General features: G+C 52.1%; 1 protein-coding gene across 1 annotated transcript in view; it reads left to right on the top strand.

Annotated features, from left to right (window-relative positions):
* Positions 1–519: 519 nt before the first annotated feature.
* The window catches only part of LOC137418725 (uncharacterized), a 37,242-nt gene continuing 29,783 nt past the window's right edge, over positions 520–7,978 (top strand). Inside the window, exon 1 of the mRNA XM_068104837.2 lies at positions 520–657. The gene's annotated coding sequence lies outside the window, so the exon portion shown is untranslated. The remainder of the gene's footprint in view (positions 658–7,978) is intronic.

Raw genomic sequence — 7,978 nt, 5'->3', positions numbered from 1 at the left:
TGTGCAAAGCGGTGATGTTGGCTGATTTCCAAGCAGATGGCAGTTGACCTTGAGCAAAAGAGAGGGTGAAGAGAACAGAGAGAGGGTGAGATAGAGCAGCAGAGCAGGATTTTAGGACCCGTGGGCTGATGCCGTCGGGTCCAGTTGCAGAATCAGAGTCGAGGGTTGAAAGAAACTTTTCCACCTTGTCAGGAGGAAAGGACACGGAGTCCAGGAGAAGCAAGTTGTGTGTGCGCAGCACCACACTTCAATATTTTATTATACCTACGTCGTACGTACTCCCATGATGCAAGCATGCCACGTGCGCCTGTGTAAAAGGCGCTAAATCTTTCGCGCTTTACGCGTCACTTCTCGAAAAACGTTTATGACGTCACCGTGCAAAGAAACGCGAAAATGTTTGCGGAATTCGAAACCGTCGCACCTCTTTCGAGAAATGTCATTTGAACCGTCGGCATCACAATGGACATCACTATTTAAACCACGCGCATCTCTCAGCTGCTGTTGTAGTTCAGACGGACGGGAGAATTCCTCAAGAGTGGAGTCGACACGATTTGCCTGAAGCGAGGACTCGGCAGGTGCACAACGAGGTGTACAGGTTGTGCAGATCGTGGGAGGACTCGCGCTGGTGTGTTTCATTAATTTCGTTCTCTGTGCAAGGTGAGTCATGTGATCCATCTGTACTGAGTGCTGTGTAAATATCGTTTACCAGGCCGAGTCATAAGTCCCAGGAGTGATAACATATTACAGTTGTAAATAATAACAGGAGTAACAATTATATATTACAGTAATACAACAATTGATATGCAGCTCGGAAACAACAATTACCATACTGTATCTCCCTACACACCGATTGCATCCGTGTGACGTCCACCATTGATTGTCACAAGATGACCTGTTTTCATGACATGCATCGGACAACTCACATGTTACGGTTGCTTTATGTGTTTTCACGTGAGGAGCTTCTTTCATCGTGCGACATGAATACGTAACAAGATCTCCCAGCAACCCTCTTATGGTTAAACTGGCAAAATCAAGACTCTCTGCTCACCTTCACTCTCTTCAATCCCTCTCCTCCCTCCAGGTCTTTAAAACAGCTGTTCACCACCATCTCTTTTCTTCCCCCATTCAAAACCTTGATCTTTTCTACCCCCGCTAATTCACCCCAGATCCACTTTGTTGAAATACCGACTTCTTTCCTGGAAGTCCTAGCAGTGTCCATGTGTTTTCACCTCGCCCATCCCCCAACCCCCTTTCCCATGCCTCCTCCCCCGAAGCCCTCTCCCTCCCACAGATCGCCCGATGTCCCTGCTCTCTGCTGTTGTACTTGTGTGCTTCTCCCTCCCTCCCCATCTTGTCTCTCACTCCCTTTATATTATGTTTTATGTCAGTTTGTCTTTTTGTGATTCATGTTAGCTCTTACACGAGCCTCGATCTTGTATACACACAAAAAAAAATTGACTGGTGTCTGCCATCTTGGTTTAATGTATTATTTGTATTATCTGGACCCCCAAACCCGCCTTCCCCCCCAAAAAAGCAGGATAAATACATGGTATAAACTAACCTTCTATAAGCAGCTCAAACCGTGTCTTGCGACTTATGACTCACCCTGTAAAGTACAATTATAACAATATACAATGTACCTTACTTGCTCTACAGCCAAAAATAACACGACTATTGCACTCCGCCTCTCACTATTCCATCTTCAGGCGCTGCACAACCTCCTCACCTGATGATGTGTGCCGAAATACAATACTCACTTTTCACTCCATTTGTTTTCTTTCTTGTTACTTGCAAAATGGAATTTTTTTCAAGTATATTGGTTGGTCTTGTGCGTTGTTACCTCCGCCACCAAAGGTGGATGGAGGTTATGTTTTCACCCCTGTCTGTTTGTTTGTCTGTCCGTTTCTCTGTCCGTTTGTCTGTCCGTTTGTTTGTGAACAAAATATCTCAAAAAGTTGTGGACGGATTCGGACGAAATTTGGCAGAGATGTAGCGTATGTGACAAGGACGAAATGATTACATTTTGGTGAAGATCCGGATTCGGATCCGGCTACGAGAATTTTAAAAGTGATTCTTCACCATTGGGAGATCGGGCCAAAAAACGATACATAGAATAACATCTCAAAAAGTTATGGACGGATTTGGACGGAACCTGTTGGACAGGTAGTGTGTGTGACAAGGAAGTATCGATTCAATTTTGGTGAAGATCTGGATCCGGCTAGTAGATTTTTAAAAGTGATTCTTTACCATTGAGTAATATGGCCAACCAGGTGGAGGTATGCTGTCTACTGAATACCGTTCTAATTCTGTCTGTTTTCTGTCTGTCTGTTTGTCTGTCTGTCTGTTTATCTGTCTGTCTGTTTGTATGTCTATGTCAGTCGCCTACAGGTCACAATTTTCAACCGATCTTCACGAAACTTTACCAAATGGTAGAGTTGGTCTTAAGCAAGAAGCCTATTGTTTTTGGGGTTAAAAGGTCAATAGGTCAACATAGGATAAAGGTCACCAACTCTGTCAAATTTCTAAAATCCTCAATTTTCATCAGATTGACTTATTTTAAGAGGACTTGCATGTCAGGTCACTGAATTCAACCACTAATTATTTTTGAGGTCATCATAGGCCAACAACTTCTTTTAGAGACTTTGCAAGTATCGTGCTATGCACGGCGTATATCTTGTTTGTTACTTGCAAAATCGAAATTTTTTCAAGTATATTGGTCGGTTGCGTTTATTATTCTGTCTGTTTGTGGACGGATTCGTGGACGGAATTGGATTTGTGGACGGAAAAGATTCCGGCAAGTATGTTGATCCGTTGGTTTGTCTGTCTGTCTGTTTGTCTGTTTGTGCGCAGCACTACGTCTACACCGTTGCATGTAGAATCGCCAAACTTTACACACATATTTGTCTTGCCCTGGAATAGACTGTGCCCAATTTTTAACTCTCTCGGCCCAAGGCCTCCATTATGACGTCATAATTTGATAATTCAACAAGTACAAAACTTCATCCAATCAAGATGCAATTTCTTGAGCGACATGACGGCATGAACTGGTGGAGAAAAAAAAAAGATGACGTCATCGGTCACGTGGTTCGGCCGCCATCTTGGAAAAACCGAAATACTTTGCACCTCTATATCTCCGAAAGTGCTGAATAGAAAAAATTGAGACATGGCTCATTGCAAAGAACTCTCCATGGGGAATAAAATATGTTAATTATGATTCATTGGTGCCTCCATTATGACATCATAATTCGACAAGAACAAAACTTCATCCGATCAAGGTGCAATTTCTTGAGCGCCATGTCGGCATAAACGGGTAGAGAAAAAAATAATGATGACGTCATCGGTCACGTGGTTCGGCCGCCATATTTGTCCAAAATGGCCGATAAAAAATACACTCCGGCAAGTCCTCGGTCTCTGACCGATTTTTCATTTGTCTGTTTATAATAATAATAATAATAATGCATTTATTTTATATAGCGCTTTTCAGGAAGCCCAAAGACGCTTTGACAGAGTGCAAAACATAATGCATAGCAAAACATAAAAACAATTGCAAAAAAAGAAGAATCAATAGGGAAATATTCAAAGCACAAAGGAGGGAGAAGGAGAGGAGATAGTCAGGCGTTAGATGCTGTGGGTTAAATGTTGAATGCAGTGTTGAACAGGTGGGTCTTGAGTGATGTTTTGAATGTGGTGAGTGAGGAGGAGTCTCTGATGGTGTGAGGTAGCGAGTTCCAGAGGGTGGGAGCAGCGATGGAGAAGGCCCTGTCCCCCCAGGATCTAAATTTGGTCCGGATGGGGGGGGGGGGGTCAGGAGGTTGGTACCAGCAGAGCGGAGGTTGCGGGTGGGAGTGTGTCTGGAGAGGAGGTCAGCCAGGTAGGATGGGGCCAGGTTATGGAGGGCTTTGTAGGTCAAGAGGAGGATTTTGTACTGGATTCTCTGGGAGATGGGGAGCCAGTGAAGCTTGTAAAGGACGGGGGTGATGTGGTCACGGGTCCGGGAATGGGTGAGTAGACGGGCAGCGGAGTTCTGAATGTATTGGAGTTTATTGGTGATTGTTGAGGGTGAACCATAAAGGAGGCTGTTGCAGTAGTCCAGACGGGAAGTGATGAAGGCGTGGATGAGGGTTTCTGCAGCCACGGAGGAGAGGGATGGACGGAGACGGGCGATGTTTTTCAGGTGAAAGAAGGCTGTCTTTGTGATCTGTTTAGTGTATTTGTCGAAGGAGAGGGTTTGGTCAAAGATGATGCTGTGGCGGACACAAAAGCCCACTGGCGTGGTGACATCATTCCGCGCACCAAGTGGGCGGTGGCCACGCACCAGGGGTAGGCGTGGCCTCATGATATACACCGGGCGCCCAGCCCGGGACAGTACAGTGTTACAGTGTAGTCTTACAATAAAGACGTTTATATGTTACCGCTTGTCCGCTTCCTCCTTGCTCACAAGCAGCGCGCGTAACGCCGCGCTTTACTGGTGACCCCGACGTGATGGCACGGAGCCGTCCCCCTACCGGCCAAGGTGGAGGCGGTGAAGGGGTTTCCGCGCCCCCGCACGATCAGAGGGCTGCAGGAGTTCCTGGGCATGGTGAACTTTTACCATCGGTTCCTGCCCCGTATCGCCCAGCTCCTGCGCCCCCTGCACGAAGCTCTCCGAGGTAAGCCGGGCAAAGGCGACGTTACCTGGACCGAGCAGATGGACACGGCGTTCACGGGCGCGAAGCTCGCCTTGGCTAACGCCACCATGCTCGCGCACCCGGCGCCCGATGCACCGATCGCCCTCACCACCGATGCCTCGGACTACGCGGTGGGCGCAGTGCATGAGCAATGGGTGCGTGGAGCTTGGCAACCGCTGGCGTTCTTTAGCCGGCAGCTTCGCCCGCCCGAACGCCGTTACAGTACCTTCGACCGCGAGTTGCTCGGACTTCACTTGGCGGTCAGGCACTTCCGCCATCTGCTCGAGGGCCGGGCGTTCACTGCCTTCGTCGACCACAAGCCGCTGATCTTTGCGATGGGCAAAGTCACCGAGCCGTGGTCGGCCCGGCAGCAGCGTCACCTCTCGGCCGTGTCCGAGTACACGACGGACATCCAGCACGTTGCGGGGAAGGACAACCCGGTGGCGGATTGCCTTTCCCGGGCCGTCGCCCACGCAGTCCACCTCGGCATCGACTATGCCCGGATGGCAGCGGACCAGGCCGCTGACCCCGACGTCCAGGCCTTGCGGACCGCCGTCACGGGCCTCCGCGTCACCGAGGTGCCGTTTGACGGCGCGGGCGCGGCCCTCTTGTGCGACGTCTCCCTCGGGCGTCCTCGCCCCATCGTGCCCGCGGGCTGGCAGCGCCAGGTGTTTGACGCCATCCACGGCCTGTCCCACCCGGGCGCGAGGGCCTCCCAAAGGCTGATCGCCGACAAGTTCGTCTGGCATGGCCTCCGGAAGGCCGTCCGCGGCTGGGCCAGGACGTGCCTCGCGTGCCAGCGCGCCAAGGTGCACCGGCACACCCAGGCCCCGTTGGCCCCGTTCACGGTGCCGGAACGCCGGTTTGACCACGTCCACGTGGACCTGGTGGGACCTCTGCCCCCCTCGCGGGGTTTCACCTACGTCCTCACCATGGTGGACCGCACCACCCGGTGGCCGGAGGCCGTGCCCTTGGCGTCGACAACGGCGGCCGATGTCGCGCAGGCTTTCATCGCCACCTGGGTCGCCCGGTTCGGCGCCCCCTCAGACATCTCATCCGACCGCGGCCCCCAGTTCACCTCGGAGCTCTGGGGGGCGGTTGCGCAGGGGCTCGGGGTCCGGCTGCACCGAACCACGGCCTACCATCCCCAGGCTAACGGCCTGTGTGAGCGATTTCACCGCTCATTGAAGGCCGCGCTCCGGGCCACCCTCCGCGACGGCGGCTGGGTCGACAGGCTCCCCTGGGTCCTGCTGGGCCTCCGGACGGCGCCCAAGGAGGACCTGCGCGCATCCGCGGCGGAATTGGTCTTCGGGCAACCGCTGCGGGTGCCGGGCGAGTTCCTCCCCGACTCCACGGCACCATGGTCCGCGGCACAGCAGCGCTCCGCTCTACAAGAGACCGCCCAGAGGTTCGCCCCGGTGCCAACGGCATGCCACGGGCACCCACCGACGCACGTCGCCCCGGAGCTTCGCACGGCGGAGTACGTCTTCGTCCGCCACGATGCCCATCGGACACCACTGCGGCCCCCGTACGACGGGCCTTTCCGCGTGCTGGAGACCGGGGCGAAGCACTTCACCCTGGACATCGGCGGTACTCCTGACCGCGTTTCGGTAGACCGCCTCAAGCCGGCCCACCTCGATGTGGACCATCCACCGCCAGTGGCCCGACCCCCACGTCGGGGCCGCCCTCCTGCGGGCGGACCCCCGGCACCGCCCAGCCCCGCCGCCACGCCGCCCCCCGGTCCTGCACCCATCCCAGGGGCAGCCAGGGGCATCCCACCTGGCATCCCTGCACCCCGGACGCCGCCGATCGCCAGGGGGCGCTTCGGCCGGGTCATTCGGCTGCCCCGCAAACTGGCCCTCCAGGTGCGCGGGAATTCTGGGGGGGCGCGTGTGGCGGACACAAAAGCCCACTGGCGTGGTGACATCATTCCGCGCACCAAGTGGGCGGTGGCCACGCACCAGGGGTAGGCGTGGCCTCATGATATACACCGGGCGCCCAGCCCGGGACAGTACAGTGTTACAGTGTAGTCTTACAATAAAGACGTTTATATGTTACCGCTTGTCCGCTTCCTCCTTGCTCACAAGCAGCGCGCGTAACGCCGCGCTTTAATGCCAAGATTCCGGATGTGAGGGGAGGTGGATACTGGGAAACCGTCGATGTTGAGGGCAAAGTTATGGGTGGACTTGGTCAGCGTTTTTCGGCCAATGATGATTATTTCAGATTTTTCACAGTTAAGTTTGAGGAAGTTGATTTGAAGCCAGGATTTTATTTCAGTGATGCAGTTTGTCAGGATAGAGTGGGTGGCGGTGGAGACGGACTTGGTGGAGATGAAAAGCTGGATGTCATCGGCGAAGCAGTGGAATTGGAGACCATGACGGCGGATTAAGTGACCGAGGGGGGACAGGTAAAGGATGAAGAGGAGGGGGCCAAGAACTGAACCTTGGGGGACACCTTGGGGGAGGGGAGCAGTGGGGGATTTGCAGTTATTGATGGAGATGAACTGACGTCTGTCAGAGAGGTATGATTTAATCCAAGAGAGGGCAGTGCCGGTAATGTTAAAGGTGGTTTCAAGTCGGGTGAGGAGGATGGTGTGATCGATGGTGTCAAAGGCGGCGCTGAGGTCGAGGAGGATGAGAATGTTGAGGTTGCCAGCGTCAGAGGAGAGGAGAAGGTCGTTGGTGATTTTGAGGAGAGCAGTTTCAGTACTGTGGTTGGAGCGGAAAGCCGGATTGGAATTATCTGTCTGTGCGCAGCACTACGTCTACACTGTTGAACGCAGAATCGCCAAACTTTACACACATATTTGTTTTGCCCTGGAATAGACTGTGCCCAATTTTTAACTCTCACGGCCCAAGGCCTTCATTACGACGTCATAATTTGATAATTCGACAAGTACAAAACTTCATCCAATCAAGATGCAATTTCTTGAGCGACATGACGGCATAAACTGGTGGAGAAAAAAAAAAAATGGTGACGTCATCGGTCACGTGGTTCGGCCGCCATCTTGGAAAAACCGAAAAACTTTGCACCTCTATATCTCCGAAAGTGCTGAATATAAAAAATTAAGACATGGCTCATTGTAAAGAACTCTCCATGGGGAATAAAATATGTTAATGATGATGTCATAGGTGCCTCCATTATGACGTCATAATTCGACAAGTACAAAACTTCATCCGATCAAAATGAAATTTCTTGAGCATCATCAAGGAATAAATTAGTTTAGAAAACAAATAATGATGAAGTCATCGGTCACGTGGTTCGGCCGCCATATTTGTCCAAAATGGCCGATAAAAAAGTACATTCCGGCA

Source organism: Myxine glutinosa, chromosome 14, assembly GCF_964187855.1.
Source record: "Myxine glutinosa chromosome 14, kmMyxGlut1.1, whole genome shotgun sequence".
NCBI classification, from domain to species: Eukaryota; Metazoa; Chordata; class Myxini; order Myxiniformes; family Myxinidae; genus Myxine; species Myxine glutinosa.
This window is presented reverse-complemented; position numbering and strand designations above follow the sequence as displayed.